Source organism: Scleropages formosus, chromosome 1 (assembly GCF_900964775.1).
Source record: "Scleropages formosus chromosome 1, fSclFor1.1, whole genome shotgun sequence".
Taxonomy (NCBI): Eukaryota; Metazoa; Chordata; class Actinopteri; order Osteoglossiformes; family Osteoglossidae; genus Scleropages; species Scleropages formosus.
In genome coordinates, this window is record NC_041806.1 from 37450829 (window position 1) to 37464812 (window position 13984).

The 13984-nt window shown below is 42.5% G+C and overlaps 1 protein-coding gene across 9 annotated transcripts in view; it reads left to right on the top strand.

The window, feature by feature from the left end:
- The first annotated feature begins 306 nt into the window (after positions 1–306).
- dtnba (dystrobrevin, beta a) overlaps positions 307–13984 on the top strand; it is a 93731-nt gene continuing 80053 nt past the window's right edge. For 6 of the 9 annotated variants that reach the window (XM_018743765.2, XM_018743770.2, XM_018743771.2 and 3 more), the window contains exon 1: positions 307–1226. The gene's annotated coding sequence lies outside the window, so the exon portion shown is untranslated. The other 3 variants (XM_018743766.2, XM_018743769.2, XM_018743767.2) reach the window with 2 other exon arrangements.

Sequence of the window (13984 nt, forward strand, 5' to 3'; positions counted from 1 at the left end):
CCATCTAGTACCCCATCATCGCTACCAAAAGAGGGGAAAGTTGCTGAGAGATACGGCTTGCCCATCCCCACACCCAGTGATGCTGCTGCACAGCAGCCACCTATAAGTATGATGCAACCTCACACTACTGAACAGTAAGATCCAAATGGCTCTTTGTTCAGCAGACAAACAGGAAACTGTGTGGCTCAGCGTTGCATCTTTAAAGCAGAGGCTGCACCGTTGGCATAATAATTCACGTGGGTGACACGAAAGTGCAAAACAGTGCTGTGCATTAAAACACACGGGGGCCAAACACAATTGAGAGAACCGTAGCAGAAAGGCGCAGGGGTGCAAGCAACTCTATAACGTGCTGCGAGTGACGCAATGGGCTGCTGGATCTCCCGCGGAACTATTAAGGGTGCGTGAATTGTTAATCCGCACGAGCCGTTGACGGACTGCGTTACATGCAGCGAGACCACCTCCTTTTTTGCGTGCGCCTATAACGTGAACATACGGTAATTACATTGTGGCGCTTCACTCATCCATTACAGCGCGCGTTAAAAGTACAATTAAAACGGGAAGGAAGAGTTGCTCGGGTTGATGGTTGTATTTATGAAAGCGGAGGAAGGACTGACGTCCAGAATGATACGGAGGTACATCTGCGGAGCCACGGCCGCTGCTGCCGCCGTGTGATGCGGGGAGGGAGCGCGGCAAGCGGCAGTAGCAGCCCGGCGAGAGAGGGCCACTCCGGCGGAGTCCGAGCCGCCAGCTTCGCTACCACGTCCACCTCCACCGCCGCAGTCCCACACTGAGTGAAGCAGCAGCAGGAGCAGCAGAAGAGAACTGCAGCAGCGGCGGACGCGACCGAAGCCGCGCAACACCGCGGCGGACATGGAAGCGCCCCGCCACCTTCCCCCTTCGCCCGTGGTGGAGCTCGAATACTAACGACGTCGAGCAGCGACCCTGTCACGGCGTTCGCGGAGGGAACGGAGCGGGGATGAAAGAGGAAAGAGCGGCTCTGCTCCTCCGTTTGATGCTGTAGTGTAGTGTAGCTGCGCGTGCGAGCCACCAGCCCGTGTGTGTCGTCTCTCGGCGAGTGACTCGACTCCCTCCCCCGGGCGAATTCGCGCCGAAAGGACCCCGGAGGAGCCCCGCTGCTGCTGCCGGCGCGCGGACAGCCGCGCGTGCCCTCCCGCGGCTCTTTCACTTTCCTCGCAGGACTGCAAGCCTTCGCTCGGACATATAAGGTAAATAGCGAGTTAATGTTTTCTTTTGCAACATGGCCGCTCGTTTGCGTCCCGCGTTTCCCCCCCCCCTCCGAACTGAAACACAGGAAAAAGTCTGGCGTGCGTGGCTGAAACCTTCCTGCGGACCAGACATTATTGATAAAATATGACGAGTTCGAGGTGGAAAGTGGCGAGCGTTTCGGCGGCGCTGTGAAATGGCGAGTGGTGCCCTCGGGCTCGGTGCCCGCTGCTGGAGAGAACGCGCTCAGCGCAGCAGCCGCTGCTGCACCTTCCTTCCTACGGTCGGTCTCTCTCTCTCCCTCTCTCGTCAATTTCATTTACATTTGCAACTTGGAATTCAAAGCTGGACTGCACTGGCAGTATGGCATAAAAACCCGTAAAAAGAGTTTAAAGGTATGTTCTGCCCGCTTAGTTAGTGCACGATGGATGTTCTAGGCAGGTCCTGACCGAGAGCTTCTTCTGAACAGCAGTCAGTCAGTGTGTGCAGTATGATTAGTTTTTATTTGTTTTATTCCTTAGTCTGACATTGTCATTGATATAATTTCGACAGTATTGTGGTCTTTCGGTGTGTTTCGTTCGTGTGAATGAAAAGTGTGTGTCTCATGCACTGGTGTTGTTCTGTTCACACTGTGAGAACTCGGAATTTCACAAAATACAGTTTAATACATTCAGAAGTGTGTATAATTTAATTCTCTAAGTGCTATTAATCTGCAGGAAAAGGAGAAAAATGAGAACAGCGGTTTAATTGTGGCGAATCGAGCGTTTTTACTACTTTTCACATCTGCGGTTTTGTAGCCCTGTGACCCAGAGTAGCCCCTTTTATGTTTACATTTAATTTTTTAATAATGTTGGCGTTTGAAATGTAAGGGACCGAATTAGGAGCGAAGGACTAGTAGTGTGCCGCTTGTGCAGTTATCAAATATTTACGTGATGGAAACAGCCTTCTCGGGATAAAAGTACATTTGCAGTGAATTGTGGTAGTGATGATGTCATACTATAAATGATAGTCCGAAATACGTCATCAACTGCAAACATGACTCAATATTCACTTGTTGAGTAGTGAGTGCAGGATGTGATTGTATATTTCGTTATTATTACTGACATGTATTGCTAGCTGCTTTGTCAAAGGTGACTTAATGTAACCACCTGCACTATGAGTTACACATTTAAACAGCAGTGTATTCTTAATTATAATAGATCAATACAAGGGAAGCATCTTGATCAAGGGTACTTCAGCAGAGGTGGGATTTAAACCGGGAATCTTGCTATCACAAGGCAGCAGACCTAAACACTACATGACTTGCCACCCCATGTGCTTATGGACAGATTTAGCCAAAGGAATAACGTAACACTTGATGATGGGCAGTGATTGGGGGACCATTAAAGAAACCCCCCCCTCCAGAATGTGATTTTTTTTTTTTTTTTTTTCTTCCTTCTGTTTCTGACTGGACTGTCATCAGTAATAAGTAATGATGAGCACATGATTATAATCATTCCTGTTTGATATGATTACACAATAGCACATTTAGGATTTTGTAGTAGGAGGCCTGCTAAAACAATGTTTACATTCCACCAGTGAGGTAGGTCCCAGGTCCGGCATTAAGGCCTTCTGCACTAAACTGTGCCTGTATTATTTCTCTGTGACGAACTGCTTTGATTTATTGCTCGAAGCTAAAGTTAATCTCAGCTTGTGTTGGCAAAAAAGCAAAAATAGAAGTGTTGAATTTTTCTTGTACAGTGTTATTTCTAAGCATGGTATGGACTCTGCAACAACATGCTTTGTAGCAATGGGGGAAACATTTTAAATGTGTCCTTTTAATTATGCAGAAGGTTAATATGTGTGGATGACTGAAGCAGATGCCCACGTGTTGGGCATTCAGTGATTTATGTATCTCTGGTTATTTATTGACTCATTGATGGATTTGAAGTCTGAATCAATGCAGGCTGTGGATGCTTAAGCCCCCCACATTTATTTATTTATTTATTTACTTACTTACTTTTTTGCTTATTTATTTATTTATTTTTTTAAGGCTTATAGGTGTCCGTGTGTGTTATGTGCAATGAGTGTTATTGCCTGTGTTGGGTTTTTCACCTGATAGAGTTTTGGTTCTGCTGATGACCTGCAGATACTGGAGGCCAGTCTGTATAGGAAGGTCAAGATGCTGCTTGCAGGAAATGAATTTCCCCAATTTTTCGGTGCATGGTGAAGCGTGGAAGGGCCATGATAGTCCCTTAGGCCAGTGATCAAATGAATGACCCTCAGAGCCAGGCGGCTGTAATGGGTGGTCTGTGAGCTTTAGATATGTCCTGCTTCCTGACCACATGAATGTCCTTGTTACCTGCCTGTCCTTACACTTTAATACAGCAAATGAATAAATAACTGATGTTTTTTGTTAAACATCTGAAACTAGGGAGGGTACGTTCTCATATTATAAAGTTAATGTCTTAAATGTTATGGTCGGTGTGTTTGATACCATCTCAGCAGTGTTTCTAGTTAGTCACTAACAAGTAATATTTTTTTTCAAAGGCTTCAGAATACTCTCCCATGTAATATGATACACTTGTCATATTTGTTTCCGTGATAATGTGAAGAATGTGCAAGAAAGCTCAATGTTAAAAGCTGTGTTGTCCATTAACCAGCTATAACAGATGATAACAAGTCACATTTTGCTGACCTTAACAGCTGAAGGATTAACAATTAGCTTTGTGATGGGCATGTACCAATTGTGAAACATTACTGGATGAATAAGCTTCCTTGCATTTATCCTTAGATGAGGCCATAGGGAAGACTGTTGAATGGGTGAATAGCACAGAGCATGCAAGGGTCCGTTGCTTTGGGAGCGCAATGCATTTCTACACAGGAATAAATAAAAATAGAGCAAATAAGAGCTGTGTCAGCAGTAGTAAGGCTGCACTGCAATATGTTTCTGCAAACCCATGTGTTGCCCAGGTTCAGGTTCACACAAATGTTCTTCTATGCATCAAGATTTTAGTTTTACAGTCTTACCACCACATTATTACAAGGGCAATGCAGGTGATTTTTTTTTTTTTTTCTTCTCTCTCTCTCTCTCCTCTTCTCTCTTCCCTCCTCTCCAAGAGAACTGAAAACTCAGTTTGTGACCCTTTTAAAACAAGGTGATCAAAGTGCAGCTTGTGGAAAGTCTCATGGGAACTTACACATTTAACCAACTGTTAAATGTGACTCCCAGCTAAAATGATAACAGAATCACAATCACTGAGAACAAAAAAGCTAAATCTTCTTTGAAGTTCTTATTCAGATCATGGATGAAAATGGGCTTGTCAGTATGTGGTTACTTCATCTACAGTAAATTGATTGTATAGCTCTTTTTCCATGTAAATATGAGTTTCTTTTAATTTCTCTGATTTAAAAAAAAAAACAAAGTAGACTTCATCAGCACTGAAGTGCAGCTATGGATATAGTCATTTTTGTGAAAACGAGTTATGAGATACACTCTGCATTGCCTTTTTTTCAGTTAATACAGAATGTATAGCTGCGTGGATCTGCTTTACATAAACATCAAAGGCAGTAACTTGTTTGTTTTTCCTGTTACCTTTGGCTTGACTGTACGAAGCAATGGATTTTATAATCTTTTGCTTCACATGCTCAGTTGATTTGCAGTTCCTGGGTTGTATATTTGAACTGGCCTCGGCTCTCTCTGTATGCGGAACTTGCTTGTTCTTTTCTTGTTCCCACGGGTTTTTAAATATAATCCTATAAAAGACAAGGCATTCAGGTGAACAGGTCAGCCACACCAGTGTGTAGTGTGAGCGAGTGCTCGGCAATGGATTAGAATCCCAGCCAGGCTGTGGACCCTCTGTGCCCTGAGCGTCCTGAATGAATGATCGTAATGAGAAGCAGTTGATGGCCACAGCCTGGCAGGTTTTTGTAATCGCAGAGAAGTATTCATGTAGCTTATCCAAAATGCTGGCTTTTTCCGCACCTGGAATTTACTTTTGTTTTCAGATTAACTCTCCAAGTATTATTGAATCAGATCATGACATAAAACCACAGAAGATGTGAAGTTCATTGTACTATTTTTTTTTACAGCTTTGTTGGGGGGGGGGGGGGGACTTTACATTTGACAATGTTTGTCCAAAAAAATAGAGAAGTGTGTAATACAGGTGTAGTCTGTTGTATTAAGTTCCTTCTTCATGCTAACATTTGGGACACAGACGTTGGTGAAGGTCAAGGGAATTCAGGAATTTTTTTCCCAGGCCCTGATATTTTGGCCTTTTTGCCTTTCAGCGCACTGTGGACTACAGTGTGTCGGGTGTCCCTAAAGAAGGCTTAATTAACATTTTTGTCACGATAATTTCCTACATTTTGTATAGTATGGTGCTACGTGTTTTTTGTATTAGGCTCTCTGGTGACTTACTCTTAACCTAGCATCAAATTCTAGAATCGGGGCAATTTCACTTACCATTATTATTATTTGTGTTGAGCCTTAGCTGACTCTTATCCAGAGTGACTGTGTTTTGGTAGGCTTACTGTAGCGATTCAGTACAGTACTACTTTGCACAGCGAGTAGGGACTGACCATCTTGCGGTTACAAGTTATCTGCTTGATATGCTACCTGCTGTCATGTCCCACAGAGCTTCCTTCCTGACTCTTGCAATTCTTTTTAAGGACATAGCTTCTCTCTGCCCAGGCCTTGGTCACTGGCCTGGAATAGCGCAGCAGGTGTGGCTGGAGACAAGCAGGGCCGGCGCAGAGCCCACCTGTCAAAAACCTCAAAGCCACCCCCACACCTGGCACAACTACAGCCGACATGGCCTCACGGGAATGGAGCAAATGTGTCAAGGCAATTAGCTGGACGCTGGACACAAAAGGCCCAGTGGGCTGCAGGTTATAGTGAATCATCTTGGCTTGCGTTAAGTACCATTTGATCCTACATCCTGAAGTTTTTCAGCTTCATGCCACACAGTTCCTATCGTGCCAGGTAGCTGTCAAGGGCTACGTGATTAAACGTTTGAGAATATGGGCTGCGGAGTAAAATTGCCAGAGTTAAATCAACTCTAAGTCAACTGAGTGAGTTTTGACCCCCGCATGGTTTCTGTGGAGTCGGATGAACTCCGTGAGAGTTAATTTTACCTGGGTTACTGTGTATTCTCTGTCATCTAGGGGATTTCTTTGTGGAGTGTCCTTTGCCATGTTCTCTCCAAAAAGAAAAGAAAAGGGGGATCAATGTGTGGGGTAACTGGGTATGCCTTTGCCAGTTGTTTGTACCATGATGAATTTTGGTGTTTTAATGTTTGATGTGCAGAGTTAAAGTTCTTGTAATGTTGTGCTTAATGGGAGGTGGTTACAGAAAACAGTTGTCTTAGCTGAGAAGAAACTATGCCTTTATTGTATTATAGCTCTGGTGTTTTTATAGGAAGTCCACTTTTGGTTTTTCTGCATCACAAGAGTCACCCTTTTGACCATCAGTTCATGGATCCATACTAATGCAAATCTCTCTAGTGTTCTGCTGTCCAGCTGTCTCCCAGAGGGGGGCTGGTCACATGATGACACAGCCTTTGTACGTTCCCCCCCCAGGGTGACTCGCTGCTGCCACTCGCTGAATGGCTGCAACGTCAACTCTTGCCCTCTATCACGGGTGCAGGAGCCTGTGGGCAGTGTTAGCCCAGAGGTACCAGGCCACTTGGTGAGGGGGGTGCTTACAGGAACATGCCAAATACAGGCATCGTTGGGCTGTGCAATGCTTAAAGTGAAGATGTTGTGGCTCTCTGTCACTTCACATTTTTTCCTACAAGCCTTTCAGATGTATCATGGGTGTGAAGCTGTTTTGTATGGAAATACATAACATACTGTGCATCAAGGACTAACTAATTGAGGAATGGAAACCTACTCAAAATCAATGGTCTGTGAGGAGAAGGTGCTGTCTTTTTTTTTTTTTCTACACTGATCACGTTAGAAGATGACGCATTGCATAAGAATGATTCAGTCCATAATGCTGAAATGCTTCAGACTTTCAGTTATTACCAAATAATCTATCAAAACTAGCTAATATTTCTCTATAGGAAGTGATTTAAAATAGAGGTGCACAAATGTCACTTGTGCTGAAAGTGTGACCGAAGTACATCTCAGTGCAAATGTCCTTTCTGATCCTCACCACATCACACTTTTGCCCTGTACACACGTGTGTGTGTGTGTGTGTGTGTGTGTGTGTGTGTGTGTGTGTGTGTGCGCGCGCGCGCGCGCGCGTTTGAGAGACAGACAGGACAGCAGTGAATATGTGACCCTGAACACATCTTCAGCCTCTCTTCCTCAGGTGCACATATCTGACATTGCGAGCTGAAGTCTGAGAGACGGGGAACGTGGCAGTCCCGCTGAACTTTGCTGCCTACGGTGTAGCACTGCTGAGGATTCTGCATTGAAGTGTGTTAACTGTGATCACAAGAGGCTGTTTTTGTTACCAACAAGATCTAGCGCATGGCAGCTTGACCGTTAAAGCCTGCACTATGTCTATTTTAAGTGTCCTGCTATCCATTTACACCATGGTTCCTGATGTACATTTTGTGCTGGCGGTCTATTCAAAGGATTGTGTTTTTTTTTTTTTTTTTTTTTTTTTCTCTTTTCTTTTCCTCTGCTTAAATGAAATCATTAGCACCATTGGGTGTTGGATCAGGAAAAATCCCAGGGAACCTCATCTTATTTATTTTGTAATGAAATCTTTCTGATTTGTAGGTTGTCCCACAAAGATTATGTGCAAGTGTTAACTGATTTTTGCCCAATTTTACTTAATTGAATCAACAACAAACTACATATGTTGGAATAACACAAAGGCTGAAGATTGAGTCAAGCTTTTAGCATAGATCCTGTATCACACATTGTAATACTATGTTGATGAGATGTGTTGATAGGAAATTTGAAGGTTACTGTTGGCAAAAAAAAGGTTTGATGTGGTGTTTGTTTTCAGGTTGGTGGGGGGGGGGCACTAGGCCAAAGTGACTGCACATGGCTCTGCAGTAAACAGGGAAGGAAGGGGAGGTTCACTCAACAGTGAGCACCCAGAGATTCTTATTGCCAGCCTGGCAGGACCTGTGAGCTGACTGGTATGCAATTAAGTTGTTTGCTTTTTTTTTTTTTATTTTTTAACTGGAACAGTTGAGGGAAAGTACCTTTAAGTACAACATGGGAGTAGGCATCCAAACCTGGGTCTTTTCATTGCAAGGCATCAGCTCTAAAAAGTACACCACATTTCTCCTTCACAAGAGTTTCTTCAGTGCTGCTATTATTGGTTGCTCTCTTTCCTTTCAAAGTTGGTTGAATTTGATTGTGGTGCTGGCAACAGTAGCACTCTACAACTTTGCATTGACTACTTGGGGGGGGAAAGGACACGATAAAAGCTAAAAATGCAACATGTTTAATTGCAGTTGTACAAGTCGTGGACGATAAGGAAGTTCCCTGTAAGAAGGTAGCATGGTGGGGGAAAAAGACGGACCTGTAACCTAAAGGCCTTCATTTTAAGGGCTTTGAAAAGCCCGGTTTCTATACTTAATTGGAAATATTCCAGTATAAATGGGAAAAGACAGTTGCTGTGAATAAAATTATGCAATTACTGTGTGTATACAGGGAACAGCTGTGAAAGATAATGTGTATGAAATGTTTATCATGAAGGTTACCATGTAGCCTACACTCTATGGCAGGTGAGCTCATTTGCATGCTATGTGTGAACAGATCCATTGCTAAGGGTCTCTTTCCAGTTTCACCATGCACTTGATTGGAAGATGGGGTTCTCAGCACTTCTCTGCAGTCACTATAATTATATGAACCAAATAAATTGCAGACTCTCAGAAAAGAATCTTCTAGAAGATTGTTGAACGCAGTACATAATCCTTTTTCTGGTCATTTCTTAAAGTGGTGGTGTGTGTCTTATTTTTCTGTTTTTGGCAAATTGTTCTGTATGACAATTTTATATTGGGGAGGGAGGTGTCTTGAAATGTGAGTTTAATTAGCCCTTATAATGCCACACTTATCGGCAAGCAGAGAGAGACCTGACCCCTATAAGCAGTGTGACTCTGAAAGTGCCATCAAGTTTGCTCATTTCCTCTGGCGGAGGAGGTATCATTACTGTTTTGTCAAAGTGAAGGCAAGCATGAAAAATGCAGATGAAGTCCTGCGACAAGCCAGTGAAGCGGCCACTTTGATTACTGTGTGTTGCACCAGTTGTAATTAAAAATACCAAGATATTACAGAATGTATGTGGGCTGTCTGGTGGCCTAGGAGATGGACTTGAACCATGCTGCACTGCTTGCTGCTTTGGTTCATCATGTATCTCTTTTCCCTTTTTGCATTTCCTTGAATATTACTCTTTAGGCTCGTTTCGATGGAGGAGGGTAAATGTCTCTCTTTACATACACAGCAGGGTGGCTTCCCTTCCATTTCACTTTGAGTTATAGAGACCCAAAATTTTGCATGTTCTCATATTCAATTTTTAAACACCCTGGTGAAGTGATAACAGAATTCTGAGAATATTTAAAAAAAAAAAAAAAAAAAACTGTTTTTTTGCATCACAAAGGTCAGTGCAATATGTCCAACACATTCTAAACAGCATCCATTATATACAAACTACAAGCTTTGTTGTTTTGAATGTAAGGTGGTGGTGGTGATGACTAAAATGGAACATACAAAAATATTGCATATATATTGGCCAAAATATTGCACCTAGGTGGCAACAGTATGTAGACATTAAGTGCTTTGTGTGCATTGTAAAATTGATAGAGGTATAGTTCTTCGTCTAAAGGTTACCCAGGTTTCCTTAACAGACGGTCCTTAGAATGAGTTTACTTGTCAAATATAACACTTATTTTAGCAAGTTAGCCATTTTTTAGTATGAGGAAGTAGGCCAACAGCATCTGTAAAACTTTATGCGGTAACGTCAGTTGTTGACATGGATTTGCATCATGTGCTTCTCTGTGGTATGATATAAAATGTTACGCTGAAGTTAAGTACAATTCTGCATTTTACGAATACCTCTTACATTCTCTTTCTGTTCAGCAAACTGCATCATTGGTTACAGATTGGAATTAAATACCTATTTTCCCCTCAAAATGAGGATACCATGTGATCCTGTCCTCTTTGCTACTTTGTGCTCATGAAGGACTACTTTCCTGCTCATGCCTTCACCTGGTGAGAGAAGGCATAGGGCCTGTTGGGGTCAGTTCGGCTGCCGCCAACCCCTCTGTGCACAATGTGTTGATGCCTGGCTAATTATGTTTATGTGAAGTGGTATACCTTTAATTTTTCCCTTGAGTTGTAATCCTACTTCTTGCTGTCTGTATTGTTTTCATAAGAGCCTTCTAGCTAAAGATGGGGAAAAATGGCTTTAAATAAATTCTACAAGATGTAAATACAGTAGTCCCCCGTCCACCACGGTTTCGTTTTCAGCAGTTTGTTATCCGCGGTCCGAAAATATTAAATAGAAAGTTCCAGAAATAATTCATAATTTTTAAATTGCGTACTGTTCTGACTAGCGTGATGAAATCTTGCACCGTCCCACCGGGACGTGAATCATCCCTTTGTCCAGCATATCCATATGCTACCCAGCCATTAGTTGCGTTGTAGCCGTCTCAGTTATCAGGTCGACTGTTGTGGTGTCGCAGTGTTTGTGTTCAAGTAAACACCCCCCCCCCCCAAACACTTTTTTTTTTCTTTTTTTTTTCTTTTTTTTTTGTTTTAAAAATCAATACTTATTAGGACCAATGCCAAAGTCCTTAGTTTCTTTCTTTCTTCTGTATAGGAAAAAACATTTAGGGTATTAGGCTATTTAGGGTTCGGTACTGTCTGCAATTTCAGGCATCCGCTGGAGGGCTTGAAACATCTTCCCCGTATAAGGGGGGACTACTGTATATTTACAAAAGCTGATCCTCCACTACACCCCAACCAGACTGCTACGCTCCTCCACCTCTGCCCACATATTGATCCCATGCAAAACAGGTTCTAAAGCACAAACGTTCTCAGTTCTGCCTCCGATGTGGTGGAATGACCTCTCCCTCTCACTCAGAACTGCTGAATCTCTGTCCACATATAAAAAGGGTCTTAAAACTCATCTCTTCCAGACTCACTTCTCCCATGATCTACGTTCATGTAATGTCTCCATGTTCATTGTTCATGCTCTATAAATTTGCGCTCATATCTGTTGAACAGTGGGTAAACCTTCACACAGCTACTCATGTAATGTAAATGTTAATTTAAAAAATAAATATATTGGCATTTGGGAGGGGGGTGCGGTGGCGCAGTGGGTTGGACCGCAGTCCTGCTCTCCGGTGGGTCTGGGGTTCAAGTCCCGCTTGGGGTGCCTTGCGACGGACTGGCGTCCCGTCCTGGGTGTGTCCCCTTCCCCCTCCGGCCTTACGCCCTGTGTTGCCGGGTAGGCTCCGGTTCCCCGTGACCCCGTAAGGGACAAGCGGTTCTGAAAATGTGTGTGTGTGTATATTGGCATTTGTCGATATTCAGATAAAGTTTTTATACAGGTACTTATTTGACGTACATCGTGTGATGGAAAGTAAAAAACTACTTCAAAATCACACGACTACATGTAAGTATCTTTCTACTAATGCACACATTGTATTTTCTGTGAGATGTATGTCGCTTTAGAGAAAAAACGTCTGCCAAATGAGTAAATGTAAAAATGTAAATTCTTATGGATTGGTGTATTGCATGTTTGTGTGTTAAACCATTTAATCCAATATGTTCGTTTTGGGGTTCATGAAAAGAGGAATATACACCAGTTTGCCAGATTGTGTGTTCACTGACAACTCGGGATATGACGAGATCTGTTGGTCTGTTCAGGTCAACAATGCACTCCATTTTTTGTGGTCAGCTATTTGATGCAGGGCCCATTGCCTTGTTTACCCAGTTTCCTCTCCACTTTCTCTTATTTTACTCTAGCTTTGCACTGGCAGTGGCTGCCATCTATTTGCTGGTATTCCTGGGTCTGACTGTGGGCACGTGTTTGGTGGCAGGTTAAAGCGTCATTAAGAGGTTCAAAGTAAATGTGGGCCGTAATTTTGCACCACAAAACATGTTTAATTCCGGTGATTAGAGGCATTATGATGAAAGTTCTGACTTTACATTTTGTGTTATGCCTCCTTATAAAGGCATACCTGTCTTGGATATATTATTGAAAAGAGAATTCCAAACTCAGATTTAGGATTGGTATACAGTAGGTTTTTAATATATTTTGATTGTTACTTTATTTCTTATTTATTTTATGGTATGTATTGTTTTATGCGAGTCCAATGTTGTGCACTGGCCGTGTCATGGTTGGGAAATTTGTCTTGGACAGAAATGGGACAATGAAGTATATTCTATTCTATATGTATGCTCGGAGTAATAAGGAAAGCACAAGCTACGTTTGTTCAGCTATCTCTGCACATGGGTTGAGGAGACAGAAATGCCTTTCAGGTTCAACTTCTTCAGTTTTCTGTATTAGTCCAACCGTAGGATGTCCTGAAACAGTTGCATGTTGCACAGAGTGGCTCGAGGACCAGTATCATTATTTACTTGTTGCTTTTGCTCAGTGCTACTTACAACGTTAAGCTTTCAACAATATAACGCCAAGATTACTGGCTCCAGAACACCTTTAAACATGTACCTAACCTGAATTTCTTCAGCATAAATTTCAGATGGATTTAAAAAAAATGAACTTTTATCATAGGGAATTGAACTAAATACACTTGCCCATAAATAACCACTTGTAAAATGCAGGGTTGTGGTGGTCCTGAACCTATAGGACAAGAGACAGAGTATACAGACTGTCAGTCACTCACATGAACATACCATGGCGATGTGGATTCCCCAGGTCACCTGAAACCTATGTCTTGAGATTGTGAGAAGAAACCTGAGCACCCAGAAGAAATGCATTTGAACTAGAATATGCTAAGCAGGATTGGAACTCACAGCAGAAATCACAATCTAAGAGGTGTGCTGCAACAGTGCTATTTGCTGCATGACCTTGCTTTTCATACCTGAATTAGTTATTAAATTGTTTTTAAAAAATATTGTTGGCATACTCTTTGATCTTGTGACACAGGAATTTTAGTGGCATTCTTGGTCTCACAACAGGTCCCCAGTTGGTGCATTTTACTATAGTACAAACAAGGGCAGTTTTGGTATTGTGGGACTGTGCCATCCCACCATTCATTTTTAATCCCTGTGTTAATATCGGGTCCATAGTCCTTAACCATATTAAATGTGTCTTGTTAATGCTTGTGTTTTAAGATGCTTTGCCGTACTAATGCAGTTTTTAATTACAGTTGCTCAAGGGGTAGTTGGTAATCTCCTCTGCCCTACTGACATCATTTTTGGTTCTGAAGTGCAATTTTGTGATTAAGACATGCGTTTTAATTTCGTAAATAAACACCAAGAAATGAAATGTACCTTACTATAGACACTTGTTGAATAAAAAAAAAAAAAGAATTTTTAGATTGTTGCAATTATGTAGTGAAAGCATTTTTCAGTGGGGGGGGGGGGGAATACTGTAGCAGTTTTCTTGAAAATGCTGCAAGTAGTCAGTGAGCTTTTAGTGTAAATATTAAACTTGAGTGGTATGGTGGCACAGCGAGTAGTGCTGCTTTCTCACAGCGCCTGGGTGGTGCAAGAGGACATGGGTTCGATCCCCGCTCAGTCTGTGTGTAGTTTTCATGTTCTCCCCATGTCTGTGTGGGTTTCCTCCCACAGTTTAAAGACATGGTGTTCAGGTTCACCTAGAGTGTGTGTGTGTGTGTGTTCG